This window comes from Filicampus tigris, chromosome 10, assembly GCF_054856515.1.
Source record: "Filicampus tigris isolate MCC_2025a chromosome 10, RoL_Ftig_1.0, whole genome shotgun sequence".
Classification (NCBI taxonomy): Eukaryota; Metazoa; Chordata; class Actinopteri; order Syngnathiformes; family Syngnathidae; genus Filicampus; species Filicampus tigris.
This window is the reverse complement of record NC_141226.1, coordinates 2,901,877-2,923,273: the sequence shown is the minus strand read 5'-3', so window position 1 is coordinate 2,923,273 and position 21,397 is coordinate 2,901,877.

Genomic DNA, 21,397 nt, shown 5'->3' with positions numbered 1-21,397 from the left:
ACCTGCGCCCCCTGGTGAGCTCCTCAATGGACCCACTTCGCATATCAGCCTAGCATCAGTGTGGATGATGCCATCATCTACCTCCTCCACAATTCACTCTCCCACCTGGAGAAGGCGGGGAGCACTGTGAGGATCATGTTCTTTGATTTCTCCAGTGCTTTCAACACCTTCCAGCCCACGCTACTGGGAGACAACCTGGAGCGGGCGGGGGTGGCCAACCACCTCACCACATGGATCCAGGACTACCTCACAAACCGGCTACAGTATGTGAGGACACAGGACTGTGTGTCTGACGTGCTCCTCTGTAGCACGGGGGCCCCATAGGGAACTGTCTTGGCTCCCTTCCTGTTCACCCTCTACACCTCGGACTTCAACTACAACACCCCTACCTGTCACCTGCAGAAGTTCTCTGACGACTCTGCGATTGTCGGCCTCATCACAGGCGGAGATGATCGGGAGTACAGAGAACTTACTCAGGGTTTTGTGGACTGGTGCCAGCAGATCCGCCTCCTGATCAATGCGGGGAAATCCAAAGAAATGGTGGTGGATTTCGGTAGGCGCCAGCACTCTTCACCTGCACCAGTGAATATCCGGGGAACAGATGTTGAGAGAGTCTCAACTTACAAGTACCTGGGTGTTCATCTGAACAATAAACTGGACTGGTGCGACAACACAGACGCCCTCTATAGGAAGAGTCAGAGCAGACTCTTCCTACTCAGGGGACTGAGGTCTTTTGGGGTTCAGGGGACACTCCTCAGGAACTTTTATGGCTCGGTGGTTGAATCGGTCATCTTCCAGGGAGTGGTCACCTGGGCAGGTGGCGCCTCGGCCCAGCTCCTTCAGTGACAGACAGTTACACCCTCGCTGTGCAAAGGAGAGATTCCGCCGTTCCTTCTTGCCTGCTGCTGTCAGACTCTTTAACAAGAACATTGTGTAGTCTCTACAAACTGGCGGACATTAGTGCAATTGTGCAGTCCTGCACCTGAGCTAATGTCGTGCAATACCCAATCTTCCCTACTACTGTAATACCGTGCAATACTCAACATTCCCCACTACTGTTAGTCTAGTTTTATTTTTATCCAATGCTGTCCCTTACATTTCACTACAGCACTGCAGCACTGTCACTTACTTAGAGTATTTTTCCTCTGTACTATGTACAGCCCAAAATGAGTGTTCCTCATACTTTTTATGTAGATGTATGTTGGTGTGTATATACATGTGTATATACACATTTTACTGCGTATATTTACATAGGTTTGATCCTGAATGTTTGCCGTCAATGTTATACATTAATGGCTACATTATGCCGCCGTCCCTGTGTGACCTATATCTTTGCTGCTGTAACAATGAAAATTTCCCCACTGTGGGATCAATAAAGGCATTCTTATCTTATCTTATCTTAAAAACCACTCTCCGCCGCCAAGATACGGAAGGCAATGGAATAGTCAGCAACTGACCGACTACCCTGATAACAGTCCAACAACTGACCTCCGGCCTCCTTCCCACAGACTGGATGGTGGAACACCCGCCGAAACTCAGCAAGGAAGTCCGGGAAAGAAGACCGAAGTTCAGGACGGGAATTGCTCATGGCCATGGCCCAAAAAGTAGCCTAGCCAGTCAATAAACTAATCATGAAAGCCACCTTGGTGCTATCCTGGGCCTAAGTAAAGGGCTGCTGATCAAAGATTAGACTGCAATGATGTATAAATTGACCACTCAACCCAGGTTCCCCACCATAACGAGATGGGTAAGGTAGGGAGGGTTCGCGGTTCCCACCCATGGGTGGGTACACCCCGGTAGGAAATGTGGGTGACGTGAATGTTGGCACAGCTTGGGGGCTTGGCTGCTCTATCCGCGGGAAATGTTGCTGTTCATTTGGGATCACGTCCCGCTGCTATCTCTACAAGAAGGAAGAGACCTGTCAGGGTTCTGGGAGGACCCGGAACCAAAGCAGACTCTAAAAGCGTGGACTCAGATGGTGTTTTGAGAAAAAAGGGTTTATTAGAAAAAATACGCAAGACCGACAAAGTGCAACTAAAGGCGCTGGTATGACAAAACCAGGAAAACGAGAACAACCAAAAACGCTTGCAAAAGGCAAGGAAAGAAATAACGAAAATTGCTTGTCGTAAAAGGACAAGATCACACCAATTCCAAAAAGTTCAACCGAGGGTAGCTTTAATAACACAAGATATAATACTTATTATGGCGAAAAACTTGAGTCAACAAAAGGAGCAAAATACATGGCGAAAACATGAGAGGACATCTAGAAAATTCAATACTTGGTGGTATGGTTATGAGCAAGCAGAGGAATAATCCGACAAGGAGTTGTCTTCTTGGCAGTCCTTAAATAGTCCATTGATTAAGATTACGAACAGGTGCGCTGCAGGGGATCCACCTACTGCCCCTACTGGAGCAACTAGGAACAACAAAAACAAAACATGACCACAACAAGAACGACCATGACAAGACCAGGTACAATACAAATTGTTGGCACAAGTGCTGTGAGTAGCATCAAAACTGTCAAGACTAAAATTGTAAGTGTGTTTACCACGAAGTTCAATCCAGAGCTAGACACCGTCACGCTGGCTCTGTCTCTTAAGGGTAAGCTGCAATGTGAAGTCACCTGTCATAAAATTGACAATGTTTGCAGCCGATTTGCTTCATTCAAAGTGACCGCTGAGTGTGATAATATTGGGGACATGTACATGCCTGCTCTCTGGCCTGAAGGTGCATTAGTCAGGCGGTACTTTGAACCGCGTAAGGCTGTGGTTGTAGGGTCTAATACGAACTCTGCCTTCGGTGGGCTAAATGTGCCTAAAGGCAATTCCACAGGCTGCTGATGGCCATTCGGGTTTTATCTTACAACTGTCGTGGCCTGCGATTGGGACAGAGCGCGGGGGATAAAGCCAAACGCATGGTTGTTGATAAATTACTGGAGGACTGTGAGATTTTATGTCTACAAGAGACTTTTTTAGCCACACAAGACTTGGAAAAACTGAACTCATTGCATCCTAAATTCCACGGAGTGGGAGTATCAACCACTGATCTTAGCCTGGCTATAGTCAGAGGTAGAATACCAGGGGGTGTGGCCATTTTGTGGGATAAAATGCTCGATGCTGTGATCAAGACTATTGCGCTAGACGTTGATTGGTGTGTGGGTGTACAATATACACATAATGATCATGACTTTATTAATAAAGTTTATACACCATTTGAATCCTGTGAAAATGAAGATGAGTATTTAAATAGACTTGTTTTTATCAATGCTTTTATTCAAGATAATGTCACTAGCTGTGCTTATAGTGTGGGGGATCTGAATGCTGACATTACTCATTGTAACTCATCATTTGGTAGACACTTGACTCACTTCTGTGAAGATAATAATTTTACCCTGTCAACCAGAGAGCTCCTGCCCTCAAACAGCTACTCTTATATAAGTGAAGCATGGCATACTACGTCATGGCTTGACCACTGCATTAGCACAGCAGATGGCCAAACAGCTATTGGGGATATGGGCATACAGTATGGGTTGGCGACGGCTGATCACATACCGCTTGGATTCACAATAAACGTCATGGTCCTACCCTCAACTGCAAGAAATGGCTGCAGTTCTGACAATAGCACCATTGATTGGTCAACTTTGACCAAGGAGGATCTACTGCTATACTTTCTAAACACTGACAAATGTTTAAGTAACATTGATCTGCCAATGGAAGCTATTAACTGCAAAAATGCTAATTGTAAAAGTGTTGAGCATAAGGTTGCCCTCTGTTCTTTTTATGATGGCATAGTCACTGCCTTAGTGGTAAGTGGTAAACCCCTCATTAAGAGAAAGGTAAAATATTATATCAGACCAGGCTGGAATGAGCATGTGGCAACGTTCCATGCTGAGGCCAGGGAAGCCTTTAAGCTGTGGGCTAGAGCGGGAAGACTGAGGCAGGGGCCTGAGCTTGAGCTTAAAAAAATAACCAACATAAGATATAAGTATGCTGTACGTTTTATTTGTAGAAATGAACAAACTATGAGGGCAGACTCCATGGCCAGCAAGCTGTTGAATAATAACACTAATGATTTTTTGGAAAGATGTGAGAGCAATTACAAATAGTAAACCCTCCTTACCTTGCTCTGTGGAAGGAATTTCAGGAGCTGATAATATTGTGGTCTTGTTGCGGCGCCATTACTGTTCCTTATTTAATTGTATTAAAAGTGATCCTTTTGTGGAGGATGCAGACATGAGCACTGATGCTATAGTAATAACACATGAGGTATTTGAATATATGCACAAATTGTCTGACAACAAAGCATGTGGCATAAACCCAGATTTCTGCAGAACACCTGGCTTGCTCCTATGTTCTCCATCTGTTTTACAGGCTTCATGATACATGGAGCATTGCCTTATTCAATGCTTTCAGTTCTGCTTGTCCCAGTAATAAAAGACAAACCAGGTAAAGTTAGTAGCCTTAGTAATTATAGGCCCATAGCCATAGCCAGCATTCTCTCCAAAGATATGGGGAGAATCCTTCTGGATAGAGTTGTTATGTTAATTCAGCAGATAACCAGTTTGGATTTAAAGCTAAGCATGGCACTGAGCTATGCATCTTTGCGCTCAAAGAAATTGTGAGCAAATACAGACATCATAATTCATCAGTCCTCATGTGCTTCATTGATACGTCTAGGGCGTTTGATCTTGTGAATCACACCAAGATATTCATAAAAATGAAGCATAGAGGTCATGTCATGTCATCTTCCAAACCGCTTATCCTATATAGGGTCGCGGGGAGTTGCTGGAGCCTGAAGCATAGAGGTGTGCCAAGGTATATTGTGCGGGTCCTGGCCTATTGGTATTCTCATCAGACCATGCATGTGAAATGGGGTGGGAGTATCTCAGCCTCTTTTGGGGTTAGTAATGGTGTCCGATGGGGGAATTCTGTCTCCAATTTTATTCAATTTATATATGGATGATCTGTCTGCTCAACTGAGAGCCTGCAACACTGGCTGGATAGTCGGAGATACACTGGTGAACCACCTTATGTGTGCCTTATTATGACCTAGTGGTCCTCAGCCCTAGTAGTGCAGGTCTACAGCAACTTCTTGATATATGTTCTGTGTATGGTGTGCATCTTGACATAATATTCAATGCTAGCAAAAGTGCTATTTAATATGTAGAACAAACGAGGACGAACGCCTTAACTTTCCTGGGTTGAAGCTGTCTGGAAATAGTCTTGAGGTCTGTAATAGAATAAAATACCTTGGCCATTGTGTCACCGGGTGACTCGGCCCTAGACTGACCCACAATTGACGCCTTGTGTGGACGTGGACTGCGGGTGGTCCCTCACTTGAACTCTTTTTTTTTTCTCTTGTTTTTAAATGCATGTTGTGGTGTGAGTTTTAATGTGACGTTGCTATGAGGTCATCACCGCAGGATCTGAACTGAGGTGGCACTGGACAGGGATGAGAGCTGGATTGATCGGGACCTTAAAGAACCGCGATACCCATTGAGTGAGGGGGGAAAGTGGCCTCCACGAAGGAGCTGTGGAGTGCTGTTAGGATGCCCTGGAGGGGGTGGTCCGGGTTGTCCAGCATTGATGACAGCTTGACCAACATCCTCCTGTCCCCCACCGAGTCCACAGAGTCCAGGGAGCAGCCCAGGACAGAGTTTGTCCAGCCGCTTCTTGTCCCGGGCCGAGACGCCGCCTGCCCAGGTGACCACTCCCTGGAAGATGACCGATGCAACCACCGAGTCGTAAAAGTTCCTGAGGAGTGTCCCCTGAACCCCAAAAGACCTCAGTCTCCTGAGTAGGAAGAGTCTGCTCTGACTCTTCCTATAGAGAGCGTCTGTGTTGTTGCACCAGTCCAGTTTATTGTTTAGATGAACACCCAGGTACTTGTAAGTTGAGACTCTCTCAACATCTGTTCCCCGGATGTTCACTGGTGCAGGTGAAGAGTGCTGGCGCCTACCGAAATCCACCACCATTTCTTTGGATTTCCCCGCATTGATCAGGAGACGGTTCTGCTGGCACCAGTCCACAAAACCCTGAGTAAGTTCTCTGTACTCCCGATCATCTCCGCCTGTGATGAGGCCGACAATCGCAGAGTCGTCAGAGAACTTCTGCAGGTGACAGGTAGGGGTGTTGTAGTTGAAGTCCGAGGTGTAGAGGGTGAACAGGAAGGGAGCCAAGACAGTTCCCTGTGGGGCCCCTGTGCTGCAGAGGAGCACGTCAGACACACAGTCCTGTGTCCTCACATACTGTGGCCGGTTTGTGAGGTAGTCCTGGATCCATGTGGTGAGGTGGTGCGCCACCCCCGCCCGCTCCAGCTTGTCTCCCAGTAGGGTGGGCTGGATGGTGTTGAAAGCACTGGAGAAATCAAAGAACATGATCCTCACAGTTCTCCCCGCCTTCTCCAGGTGGGAGAGTGAAGTGTGGAGGAGGTAGATGATGGCATCATCTACACTGATGCCAGGCTGGTATGCGAACTGGAGTGGGTCCATTGAGGAGCTCACCAGGGGGCGCAGGTGGACAAGGACCAGTCTCTCCAGGGTCTTCATCAGGTGAGACGTCAGCGCCACTGGTCTGAAGCTGTTGAGCTCCTTCGGGTGGGGGGTCTTTGGCACCGGGACCAGGCAGGATGTTTTCCATAGCTGGGGGACCCTGCCCAGCTTCAGGCTCAGGTTGAACATGTGCTGGACAATTCCACACAGCTGGTCTGCGCAGGATTTGAGGAGCTGGGGGCTGATGCCATCTGGACCCGCTGCCTTCCTCGCCTTCATCTTCTTCAGCTGGTTCCTCACCTGAGATGTTGTGAAGGCCAAGGCTGGACAGGAAGGAGTGGTGGCTATCTGGTGTAGCTGGGAGCTGGAGACTGTGGAGAAAAGAGGGGAGGGGGTGACACGCCCAGCAGGAGGAGTAGGTGGAGACTGCAGCAGGAGAGACTGAGTGGAGGCAGGCATCTGATCGAACCTATTGAAAAAGAGATTCAGCTCATTTGCCCACTGCAGGTCCCCCCCAGTCCGGGTCTTGGGTTGTCCGTGGCCTGAGATGGTCTTCAGGCCCCTCCAGACTCCCCTGGCGTTATTCTGCAGCAGCTGCTCCTCCATCCTCTTCCTGTAGGACCTTTTCCCCTCTCTGATCCTCCTCCTCAGCTGGCGCTGCACAGTCCTCCGCTCCTCTATGTTGCCTGACGCAAAAGCCCTCCTCTTCTCCTTCAGGAGAGCTTTTATGTCTGGTGTGATCCAGGGTTTGTTGTTGGAGAAACACCTTACTGTCCTGGTGGGTATGGTGTTCTCCATGCAGAAATTTATATAGTCTGTAACAGTGTCCGTTAGACTACTAATGTCTTCCCCGTGAGCATCGCTGAATACTTCCCACACAGTTGTGCTGAAGCAGTCCTTTAAGGCCTCCTCTGCCTCTCCAGACCATACATAAATATGTCTGTGAATCACTGCCTCAAAGACTGTTTGCAGCCTGGATGACATTGCAAATGAAAATAGTTTTCAACTACCTTATCGAGATAAACAGTCAATAAAAACGTAAATTTACATGGCATTAAGCAACAATACTTTCACTCTGATTTTCATGTTGACATACTTTAATATCGATTGTATATCTTAAAGTTAACCAATATTAAATGTATATTATTAATATGCTATCTTTAATGGTAACTTAATTATTCCTACCTGCAATGATGTTGATGTAGAGTGTCAGTAATGAGAAGGGAAGTAACACAACACCTCCCACTGATGTGTCATCATTCTCATTTGCATAATTTACCAAGAACTATTTGACGCTGTGGAGACGCAAACAACCAGAGCCACAGGAACCTTTGTTACCGGGAACAAGAAGTTGCTGGTTCTTGTTGGTGGAGAAGGGGCTATAATAGTAGTGTTTGAAACAGAAAACTCACGCTAAACGTGTCTCGTAATTTGATCGATCATTAAGACTTTTTACAGACAGATTACAGTCCGATTGTGTCATACTGCCATCTATCTTATTAAAAGATAGTGACACCAGTGGAGTGAGGTTATCATCTTCTAACATATTTGATTGGTTGAGAGTGTCATTATCCTCATGATTGTGTGGTAGAAATGTTAATTATTCACAAGTAGGAGTATTTTTTTAATTATTAAATATTTTGTATATATATGTATACTATTCTAAACATAAATGATAATAGAAATGTAGATGTGGAATGAAATGTCAATGCATGTTTTATATGCATGAGATTCTAGTTTGTGAATATTTTATTCTGGGCCAGTGTCTGTCACAGTAGTCATTTCCATTCCATACTTGTGATCGCATAACACTTGTCTAACCAACTATTTTCATTTTCTTTTGTAGCTTCTACATTCTCTGAGCAAATTATAGGCATATCATCAACTTTACCTGTTCAGCATACTCCATGTCATTTCTTTCTCTTGAAATTATTGTAATAGATCTACAGTAAAAGGGATTAAATGTAGGTAAACCGTTATTAAAAAAAGATAAAGCCTATACAATCGTGTACTTACTGTGTTTTTTAGAAAACAGAAAAAAATACATTCATCATGTATCTAATTTCACCGATGTGATACTTCTGTATAAGTATTTTTGCTCCCCCTGTATATATCAAACAATGTGTAAATTCTTGTACGGGGTCAGAAATAAGCGGGATATAGTCGCCACAGGCCACAATTAAGATTGATACCTGTTGGAGGTAGTTATCTCGAGTCCTGAAATAGGTGACCAAAACATGCCTCACTAAAATTAAATAACACCAACAGAGGGTGCTATAACAACATAAATAAGAAAGAACCTGGCCTTTTATAACAGCCGCCCCTAAATCTGAGAAGCAGATTTGTGTCCATTGAGGCCATTTGAGAATCTTCTTCTTGTGGAAAGGCAGGCAACTTTATGAGACGAGCCACAGGTCTTACGAAAGTTTTATCCATCACTTGAACCTCTGCAGCTCCAACCGTGTTGTCTCTTCCCTGTAGGATCGTCTTGACTAATCCGACAGGCCAAAGGGCTCTTGGGGATTGTGGGTCTGCCAGCATAACCACAGTTCCGACTCTGAGGTCATCCTTATCCTCTGTCCATTTGTTATGAGTTTGTGGAGCAGGCAAGTCATTTTGTGTGAAGCATTTCCAACACTGGTCACTGAGAATCTGACTATGTCTCCAACGCTTCCTGTTCAGAAGGTCGGATTCAGGTACCTGTGGTAAAGCTGAATCATGCCGCCCCATCAAGAGAGTATTCGGTGTAATGGGATCGAGATTTGCAATATCGGATGACACATAACCCAACAGTTTGGAATTGAGAATTCCCTCAATCTCCACTAGCACCGTTCTCAATACCTCTTCGGGAACAACTTGCAATCCCAAGGTGGTACGGAGGTCAGCTTTGACGGATCTTATTTCCCTCTCCCACACTCCGAATGGTAGGGCCTTTGGAGGGTTGAAATGAAAGTCAATCTGTTGTGAGGCCCACTGAGTTTTCAGAAGAGGGGCTAGTTTTCCAAAGGCCGGCTCCAGCCCTGCAGTACCTCCCTTGAAATTCGTTCCTTGGTCAGAGTAAACTTCTTGAGGTTTGCCTCTCCTGGCGATTAGTCTGCGTAGAGACATGAGGAAGGCATCACTACCGAGGCCACTGAGGAGGTCAATATACACTTGTTGTTAGACATTTAAACAAAATGCCCCAGCATTTTTCAGTTCTTCTGCCTACTTTGACCTCAGGAGGGCCGAAACAATCCATCCCCGTAGAGTAGAATGCTGGATGATAGAGTCTGAGGCAGGCTGGAGGTAGATCGGCCATCTTAGGTACCTCTAGTTTAGCTCTCGACTTTTGACATTCTAGGCATTTGTGTTGGAACTTTCGCACTGCTTGTCGTCCTCTCAGAATCCATCGGCAACTACGTATCTCAGCAAAGACTCGCTCAGCTCCTGGGTGGAGCAACTGCTGGTCATAGGCCTTGATAATAACCTTTGTGACGTGATGTGTTGGGTCAAGTACGATTGGAAGGGGAGAGCCTGGAGATAAATAACTGTGGCGGAGACGGGGACTTGCAGACTCATGAAGATGTTGACGTGGACTTGAAGCCTTAGGACGGTGACGATGTGGACTTGAAGACTCACGATAGTGATAGCGTGGACTTGGAGACTCACGACGATGGCGACGTGGACTTGAAGACTCACGACGATGATGACGTGGTCTTAGAGACTCACGACGATGATGACGTGGACTTGGAGACTCACGGCGATGATGACGTGGACTTGGAGATTCACGACGATGATGACGTGGACTTGAAGACTCACGACGATGATGACGTGGTATTGAAGACTCACAACGATGATAACGTGGACTTAAAGACTCACGATGATAATGACGTGGCCTTGAAGACTCACGACAATTATGACGTGGACTTGAAGACTCACAACGATGATGACGTGGACTTGAAGACTCACGACGATGTTGACGTGGTTTTGAAGACTCACAACGAAGTTGACGTGGACTTGAAGACTCACGACGATGATGACATGGACTTGGAGACTCACGACGATGATGACGTGGACTTGAAGACTCACGACGAAGTTGACGTGGACTTGAAGACTCACGAGGATGATGACGTGGACATAAAGACTCACGACGAAGTTGACGTGGACTTGAAGACTCACGACGATGATGACGTGGACTTGAAGACTCACGACGATGATGATGTTGTCTTAAAGACTCACAACGATGATGACGTGGACTTGAAAACTCAAGACCATGATGACGTGGACTTGAAGACTCACAACGATGATGACGTGGACTTGAAGACTCAAGATCATGATGACGTGGACTTGAAGACTCACGACGATGATGACGTGGACTTGAAGACTCACGACGATGTTGACGTGGACTTGAAGACTCACGACGATTAGGACGTGGGCTTTAAGACTCAGAATGATGATGACGTGGACTTGAAGACTCACGACGAAGTTGATGTGGACTTAAAGACTCACAACGACGTGGACTTGAAGACTCACGACAATGATGACGTGGATTTGAAGACTCACGACGAAGTTGACGTGGACTTGAAGACTCACGACGATGATGACGTGGACTTAAAGAGTCACGACGACGATGACATGGACTTGAAGACTCACGACGATGACATGGACTTGAAGACTCACGACGATGATGACGTGTAATTGAAGACTCACGACGAAGTTGTCATGGACTTGAAGACTCACGACGATGACGTGGATTTGAAAACTCACGACGATGATGACGCGGACTTGAAGACTGATGACGATGTATTGACTGACCATTTACAGCACAGGACATTATGGTTCCTTCCACTGAATCCTTGTTCATTTCCGGGCTCCATTAGTTGAGTATGTTCTGAGTCTTTCTTGGGAGGACATCGTTGTCTGCAGTAATTATCAATCCGTCTCGAAGGACCATGTAAAATATTTGTGGAGTATGGCTGGGTGAATGAGGGTGATAACCGCTGCAGTATATCCAGCTAGAACATAATACTGTCCAGGTGAGTAATAATCAAAACAGTTCTGTCTCTGCAATCTTTAATTTGCTTGGATATGGGTGTGGTTTCTGTAGAACAAAACACAATTGAAAAAACATGAGCGGCTGCAATGAAATGCCTCGTCAACACGACACCAATTTGCTGTGGTCGTAACCATACACAAAGTTCAAAACATTACGAGCAATATCAACTGAAATGTCCACAAACCGCAATCACAAAAAAGACACTTTATGAAGTTACTTAGATGCACACACACCTTGTAAGTTGGATCGACTTGGATGGAATGTTTAAACGTGTTCCGATGACTTTCGTCTGGTAGTTATCGCGGGTCCTGAAATAGGTGACCAAAACATGCCTCACTAAAATTAAATAACACCAACAGGCTAACCACCAGAGAGTGCTATAACAACATAAATAAGAAAGAACCTGGCCTTTTTAACAGAGCAGTTCCAACCAATCACGGCTGACCTGTTTTCTGAATCTGAGCCGTGATTGGTCGTTGTGAGCAGTTGTGATGTAATTTTCAGTCAACACAAGACAAAATGGCCGCCCCCGGAGATGGCTAAAAATGAGTGGATTAACACTTATTCCACAAATGCAATATTTATCAGAATGCCCTGTTTCAACTAGTGGGCTTGCATAGAACATGTACAGTACTTGAAAAAAAATGTTTACGTTGACTTCCAATAATTAAAAAAAACCAAATATTTCAGAAAACAAAGATGTTGAAAATGCAGTAATATTTAAACACTAAAATACAGGACTTCATACATTCGTACCACCATGAGCGCACGTCCAGCACAATAATTAATCTGGCCGTGCTGAACGTGCGCTCCCTTTTAAACAAAACTTTTATCATAAACGACCTGATTTTAGACAATAATTTACATGGTATACTTTTGTCTGAGACATGGCTTGGTACAGATGCTCCAGTTGCTCTCAACGAGGCTTGCCCACCGAATTTTAACTTTTTATTTTCTACAAGGGATGGCAAAAGAGGAGGCGGGACTGCATCAATTTTTATTAATACTCTTTTATCAAAGGAGATCATTTTTAGCAGCTATTTATCGTTTGAACACCATGCCTTTGTTTTTAGTAGTCCCCCTATTCTCTGCATTACCGTCTATAGACCTCCCCATCATTCCACTTCTTTTATTACAGAATTTTCAGAATTCTTATCCATTTTATATTCCAGTTATAACAGGATATTAATAACTCGCGATTTTAATATACACATGGACAACATCTCGGACCCACTATCCAGAGATTTTTCAAACCTTTTAAACTGCTTGGATTTTAAACAGCACGTCTTGCAGCCAACTCACAACAGAGGACACACCCTGGATTTGGTTATAACCTATGGCTTGTCTGCTGGTGTGTCCTCTGTTGTTGACTTGGCAGTGTCAGACCACTACTGTGTCTATTTTAACATCGCCAGTTTTAACCATCTAGCAGTCCCGGTCAGAACAGTGAAGAAACGCTACCTATCTTCTGAGGTGGCTACAAATTTTATCGAGATCTTAAAAAGCACTCCTGCTGACATTTTACCTGCACCCTGTGATCTTATTGTTGACAATTTTAACCTACATCTTAAATCATCATTAGATTCAGTAGCTCCACTTTTAATTAAAACAACAAAAACAAAGACTGTACCGCCGTGGAGAAACAATGCTATCAAAATATCAAAGAGAAAATGCAGGAGTGCAGAGAGGAGGTGGAGAAAAAGTAAACTTACAGTACACTACGAAATTTTATGCGAACAACTGAAATCCTACAATAAAACAGTAAAACTGGCAAGATCTTCCTATTTCTCAAACCTCATTACAGTCAATAAAAACAACCCCAGGGTTCTCTTCTCCACCTTTGAACTTTTAACTAGTTCTGATTTTAATAAGTCCCCACAGAGACCAACAGATGCTCTCTGTGAGGACTTTGCAGACCACTTCAGAAGTAAAATCGATGACATAAGATCCAGTCTTTTAGCCCGTCAAAACACAAGTTTTAATAAACCCGGACAATCATATTTACATGAGGAAACACTGGAAAGTTTTGCCCTGGTTGATGCAAGGACACTTGTTCGAGTTTTCTCCCAGGTAAACCCAACAACCTGCCTTTTGGATCCAATTCCCACATTTCTTTTTAAGACATTTTATGGATTTTTTGAAGAACAAATTTTAAATATAGTCAATTGCTCTCTTCAGACAGGCGTCATCCCCGCTGCCTTTAAAACGGCGGTGGTGAAGCCCCTTCTGAAGAAGAGCGGTTCTGACCCGAGCGTTTTTAATAATTACAGACCCGTATCCAACTTACCGTTTTTAAGTAAGATTTTAGAAAAACTGGTTTTCATCCAGTTGAATCATTTTTTAAATACAAATAATATTTTGGAGAAATATCAATCTGGTTTTAGGATGAACCACAGTACGGAGACTGCTCTTTTAAGGATTTTAAATGATATTAGGTGCACTGCAGACGTGAGAAAACTCACAGTCTTGGTGCTACTGGATCTAAGCGCTGCTTTTGATACAGTAGATCACCAAATTTTATTAAATAGACTTAAAAATCTAGTGGGCATCTCTGGTACTGTTTTTGACTGGTTTTATTCCTATCTCACAGACCGATATTTCTTTGTAAGTATGGATACTTGTTCCTCTAAAACTCATGAAATTAAATGTGGGGTTCCTCAAGGTTCGATTTTAGGCCCCCTACTTTTTAATCTTTATATGCTTCCCCTCGGGGATGTCATCAGGGGACACGGCATCAGCTTTCACAGCTATGCTGATGACACGCAGCTGTATATTGCCGTGTCTCCTGATGACACAGGACCCATTGATACCCTTTTAAATTGCATTTTAGATATCAAGTCATGGATGGCAGATAATTTCCTACAGCTCAATCAGGACAAGACTGAGGTTTTAGTTATCGGTCCCGAAGGTCAGAGAGAGAAGCTTTTACCAAAACTACACATTTTTAATCCCTCACACTGTGTGAAGAACCTTGGCGTCATTTTTGACTCTGAGCTCAGTTTTATTCCTCATATTAAAAATGTAACCAAGATTGGTTTTTATCACCTTAAGAATATCGCCAGAGTCCGCCTGTTTCTCTCTCAGGCTAACACGGAAGTGCTGATGCATGCCTTTATTTCCTGTCGTTTAGATTACTGTAATGCCCTGCTCTCTGGCCTCCCGAAAAAGAGCATTTCACCACTGCAACTACTGCAGAATTCAGCCGCTCGGGTGCTGACGAGAACCAGAGGGCGGGAGCACATTACGCCAGTTTTGAAATTGCTGCATTGGCTCCCTGTGTGTTTCAGGATCAATTTTAAAGTACTTTTATTAGTTTATAAATGTGTTAATGGTCTTGGGCCATCTTATTTATCTGATTTGCTTTTATCATACCAGCCCTCGCGGATCCTGAGGTCCTCTGGCGCCGGCCTTTTATTTATTCCAAGGGTGAGGACCAAAATGCATGGCGAGGCTGCATTCAGCCGTTTTGGTCCTCACCTTTGGAATAGCCTGCCAGAGGATGTCAGGTCTGCAGAGACTGTTGATATTTTTAAGAGGAAGCTCAAGACACACCTTTTTAGTTTGACTTTCAACAACTTTTAAATAATTTATCTTTTCTTTTGATTGAAGATAATTCTATGTTTTGCTTTGAATGTTTTAAAGCACTTTGAGTTGCGTTTTTACGTATGAAAAGTGCTATATAAATAAAATGTGATTGATTGATTGATTGACATGTGCCCTCTGCTATTTAATGCTTAAAAATGTACCTGGCAAATTATGTAGCGGGCCGATATAGCCACTTGGCACCCTTGAGACACGGCACGATGGACACGGAATGGTGATTTCATGGACAATGTTTTATTGAACCGTAAGTGGGTTTGTAAAAGAAACTAAATCAAGGGGACCTGAGCAATAAAATAATATAAAATAGCAACAATAAAAAAAAATTAAAAATTAAGAACAGAGGGGAAGAAGTCAGTAAGGCCGTGGTTGGCCGGACCGTGGTTGGCGGGGGGTTCGGGCACGCTAAAATTTACACAAACGTGATAAAACACTGCACTCACTGAAAATATAAAACCATACTATTAAGTCGGGCTACGGTCACGACACACTAACAAAAATGTACTCTGGCATGCGGGAACACACAATGTAGACAGGCAGGTAAAAATACGCGCACCCTTGTGTCGTGTATTGATGTTGGTTGTGTCGTGACGTGATGATGTAGGAGCGGGAGAGAGAAAAAGGAAATGGAATATTGTTGAGTGGTGGCTGTGAGAAAACCTGTTGTAACAAAGCAAGAGATAACGCTTTATGTCCTAAGTCAATTCAGAGTGCCCAACCTAATTGATTATTAAGGTAGGCACACAACAATGGCGACGAGGAAGGAAGACGTTGTTTTTGTGAAGAGGAAACCCAGCGGCGGCAACAACACATTGTGCGTGTTAACAAAGCCGTTCGAGTTAACATGAAGAAGTCGGATATTCAACCGTTCGCCTGCTATACGGATCCAGCTACGCTCGGACCGGTCACGGTGGTTCACATCCTTTGAGACGATCCCGCGGCACTCCCTTCAACGTCTCCTCTTCTCGTCAGATGCGGAGTTTCGATCGTCGTGCGTGCGTGGCGTGGCGTGGCGTGGCGTGGCGTGGCGTGGCGTGCCGTGCCGTGCCGTGCCGTGCCGTGCCGTGCCGTGCCGTGCCGTGCCGTGCCGTGCCGTGCCACTGCGAGTTGCTCCTCCTCCCTTCAACCTCGGATGGCACCGTCTTTATAGCCCCGCTCACTCTCCGTTGGCCAATCAGGCTGGCCCAGTGCCCATCACACCGTGATGAGAGACACCTGGGAAGGAAGGTTGCGCTCTCCCACGCGCACGCGCACACACGCACACACACACACACACACACCTGACACGCCCACTCCTCCTCAACAATCATGCTGCCTTCATTGACTCGTACTGTACATGTACGTGACAAATTTGAAAACAAGGTGGAGGGCTAATTATTTTTCACAAATCTGTTAAAACCTTCAACACAGAAATATTGACAGTTGATGAAAACAGTTCGGTACACTTCAGCATTGTAAACTGTATTGTTTTCATTGATTGTCAGACAGTAGCCTCTATTAATTTTGCATCAGCACTTATTTGCTACATGTACTGTATACGTCTCTCAGATGATGGTGACTGAGTGGACGACTGTGTGTGTGTGTGGGGGGGGGGTACTAGATTTTAGTTATTACCTATTTTCTGAATAGCTTTCGATCAATGGTTGTCTTCAAGTGCTGTATAAATACAACTGACTTGAGTTGTGATGCTTCTGCCCAGCAGGTGCAATGACATGTGTCCCTCTTTTTCTTGTCAAAGCGCATCTTTGGGAACCGAAACAGGCTCACGCCGCTCTCCCGTCGGTTCAAACAAAAGCCAGCAATACTACGTGGTGGCATAATCCAAGTGAAACAAAAAATTAAATGAATACTGTAAGCCAAGGAACAGATGTTCAACTACCAGCTAATGATAACAGCTGCTAGCCACTAACGCCAGAGACTTTTACCGTACTATACAATGACATCGTAATTAACCAGCGGTTTGTTCACGTCCTAAATTAGAGACTGAATATGATTTCGAGACGGCATTGCGTTAGTGTTGGTGGCAAGCGTTAAAACTGCCATAACTTCGAAAATGGAAGTCATGTTAGCCATTACTCCACCACGCAGGCCAATTTCAAAGTAAAAGTCCACTAAGGCATTGGCATCAATGACTCAATGTACTATTTGGTAAGCTTTATTTTGAAGTTAGCCTTTGCGGAGGCGGTGTGTTCATTGAGTATGTTTGCAAAACGCTCTCATACATGCGACTTACGTTGAGGTTTTTCAACTTCCTTTGTTGATTACAGACTAATCACGTTGCCTTAATGTGAACATGCACCAACCATTTTGCGGATTGTGCCCGTCCTGAACCGTGATGCTTGATCCTTACCGAAAACGGGTCAAAGATGATTCGTTGCAGTGCACCACTAGTGTGTACAGGTACGCAAATGCACGTCGTGACGCAAATGAAGGTACGCATCAGTGATTCCTGTTGCGCATGCGTACCTGCGTACCAGTTATGTGCACCCCTGTACATACATGTACATTTACAGTTCAAAATCGTTCTGTAAATGCAGTAAATATCACATTTTTCAACATAGATAGGTGCGGCTTATAACTCGGTGCATCTTATATACCGTTTTTTTCATTATTATTTTTTAAAAAATAGAGTGGATGCGGCTTATATAAAGGTGCGTCTAGTCTAGAAACACAGAAATAGAAATTCTGTTGGCGGGAATATATACCCTCAATGTATGTTCTCACCACAGCAGGAATGTAACTGATGGTTGCCGCTCCATGTAATATCAGTCGGACTATGAACTGGTCTGTGCTGGAAAAAAGGTTGGGGACAACTACCCTACCATATCAAACTTAACCAAGTCCTATTTTGATATGAATGAAGGTTGCTGTTCTTGTCGTCCCCAAAACTTTATAGCACCTTGAAGAAAAGAGCATGCTATTTTTGATCAGCTTCCTTGAATATATTCATGCAAGTTAACAACTACGTTTGCCAATTAAAATGCTGAGATCTGTATAGAATAATTAACTAGAGAATGCAATTTCTGGAGAAATTGCGTGTGAAGGCGAAAGAAGCTGAATGGAAACAGTGGAATGCATTGAAATGAAGTTGAATGAAGTAGAATGAAGTTGAATGACCTTGAAAAAAATCAGAAGAGAAACAAGAAAAGAGGAAGTAAGGAAACAATGAAAGAAGGAAGTCAGGTGAAAAAAGAAGGAAAACAAAGAATGATGGAACCAAAGGAAGGGAGGAAGCAAGGAACCAAGATAGCAAGGAAAACAAGCATGAAAGAAAACAAAGTAAGAATACAAAATAGTAGAAAGGAAAGAATGAGGCGAAGAAATGAGAAGAAAGGACACTAGGGAGCAAGAAAGGAAGGAAACAAGGAATATCGGGAGGGAAGGAACCTGGGGATGAAAAATCGGGGTGTCCCAATATTTTTGAACAACATGGCCGCTTCATTAGGGACACCTGGTGATGAAAAATCGGGGTTTCCCAATACTTTTGAACAACATGGCCGCTTCATTAGGGACACCTGGGGATGAAAAATTGGGGTGTCCCAATACTTTTGAACAACGTGCCCGCATCATCAGGAACACATGAGGATGAAAATTCTGAGTGTCCCAATACTTTTGAACAACATGCCCAAGATGGCTGCCGCACTGGTGAGACCTTGGGGTGAGTATCCCCAGTCTAGCTAAAGTCCTCGCCCAAGATGGCTGCCGCACTGGGGAGACGAAGGGGCAATAACACTGGTCCACTGGAAATGAATGGTGAATTTTTGTGGGGTTTTTTCAGTGTGAATGAGTTGAATGTGTGGAAAGTAGGAATTTTGGGGGTGTTGAAAAGCTGAATGTGAGTTGACTGAGTTGAATGACTTGAATTTGTGGAAATTGGAATGGTGTAAATGCGAAAAGTTAAATCTGCCAATGGAAATGAATGGTGAATAGTGGAGGAAGGACCTGGAGGAAACCCACGCAGGCACGTGGAGAACATGCAAACTCCACACAGGGAGGCCGGAGCCGGGATCGAACCCATGACCTCTGAACTGTGAGGCGGACGTGCTAACCAGTCAACCACCGTGCCGCAGAGAGGAATAATAATAATAATGATAATAATAAACTGTAGGAATAACATGTGTGAAGGCCTTCACCTTCACACAATAATAAACTGTAGGAATAACATATGTGTGAAGGCCTTCGCCTTGACACAATGAACAGCAATTTGCAGCAACAACGCCAATTCTTCATGTTAACATTTTGCTTAATGTAACATTTAGCCTTACCCAGAAAATTCCAGGAGATTTGTATAATATATTTCTATGATCCCAAACACAAATTAGTACCAGTTTGGACAGACCAAGCTGACAGAAAAATTAAGATTTGGTATCAATTTTAGCATTTGACAGCAAATGCATTTACTCTGCTAGTATAGGCGAAATGACCATTGTAAGAACAGGACTAACCTCTTGCAGCTTAGGTTAGTAATAGACCACAACTGTTCTGTTTAAACATTTTCAAAAATATTGTACTGTTTTGTCTCAATGTGAGCTACTTACCTGCAGTCAACATTGTGAGACTTGGACAAACTGGCAGCACGACTTTTCTTCTGTAACATATAAAACACTAATCACCATCTCTTTGTTCTTGTCTTCATCCAACTGGGGTTTTTCTTCTTCTTTTTGCGTGCCCTGACGAATACGTTTGCTTCATTTCCTTCTGCTCATTGTTACTGGGGTACGTGCCCCAGTAAATGGGGTCTGGTGACGCCTATGGGCACCACACACACCAGTTTATTAGATAATAGAAGGTAAATGAGCTGTAACTTGTACAGCGCTTTTCTAGCTTTGGTACTCAAAGTGCTTCACACGGTACCTCATCAACCGAATGAGGAGCAACTGGGAGTTCAGTATCTTAAAGCAACACTGTGTCATATGTCAGTTTTTGTTCATTATGGCGGCGCCATGTGTACAAAAGTGGTAATATTTTGACAAGAGTCAACCGCATTTCCCACGCGCACCAGCGAGTAGTGTCGTGAAATCCTGAGCTCTCGCTGGCATGCAAGTTGGACTGAATTGCATTTCTATTTCCCGTGGCTGTGTGAAAGATGTATAGCGATGAGGTAATGAATCTAATTTTGTTTAGTAAACAATACTTTTGTTTGTTTTGGGGCTTTTACCATGACACCAGTAATAGCACATTCGAATTGACTTCTGTCCTTATAGCGAAAGGAGGAAGTGAGTATGCTGTTAAGCAATTCAGGACATTTGTATTTTTTTGTGTGCCAGGGTTGCTTCCATCCTCCTCAAAGTTGCTTATTGGCTGTAAAAATGATAGACACCCCCAGGGCATGACAAAAGTCCCATTCTAGTAGTTGCAAGTCAATGTTTCATCAAAGGTTTTTTTCAAGAATATGTGCTGCAGGCCCACTAGTTGAAACAAGGCATTCTGATCAATGGAATAAGAGTTAATCCACCTGTTTTTAGCCATCCCCGGGGGCGGCCATTTTGTCACTTCTGTCAGCTGAAAATGACATCATAGTTGCCTGTTTTCTACAGCTGAGCCATGATTGGTCATTACCTGAGCTCTGAGCAACTGTGATGTCATTTTCAGTAGACAGAAGTGACAAAATGGCCGCCTCGTGAGATGGCTAGATTTTGCTGCTTAATTCATATTCCACAAAAGCAATATTAATCAGACTGTCGTGTTTCAACTAGTGGGCCTGCATAGAACATATTGGAAACAAAATGTTTGGGCTGACTTCCGCTTTAAGAAGGTATATCAGTGAAAAACCTCACATTAGTGAAATCACTCTCATCTGTAAAGGTTGCTTCACTAAAAAGTTCTCTAATAAACATGCTGAAATGTTTGATTCAAAGACACACAGTACACAGTCCAGGTCTTATTAGGTGCAACATTTATTAGTTAATCACCATAGAAATATGAACAGATCAAATTGAAACTAAACTACTGGAAAACAAAAAATATAACTAAACGAAACAAAATGAAGGAAAATCAAATCATCTCAGCAGGAGGTGACTGCTTATGTGCTAATATACAGTATTGTATGTAAGGTTGACCCATCAACTAACCCCAATTTATTATGCACTATTTTGTACACAACCTGGTAAATTCTGAAAACGTTGGACTTACAATTTGTCGACTTTTTGGCCAAACTGAGTTGAGAAGTGGGAAGTTGTCCTGGATTTCAACCTCTCAGGCAGGTGTTGGAGGACCAGCATGGCATGGAAAAGTTTAAAAAAAAAAAAAAGGGCAGGAAAGCGAAGAGAGAA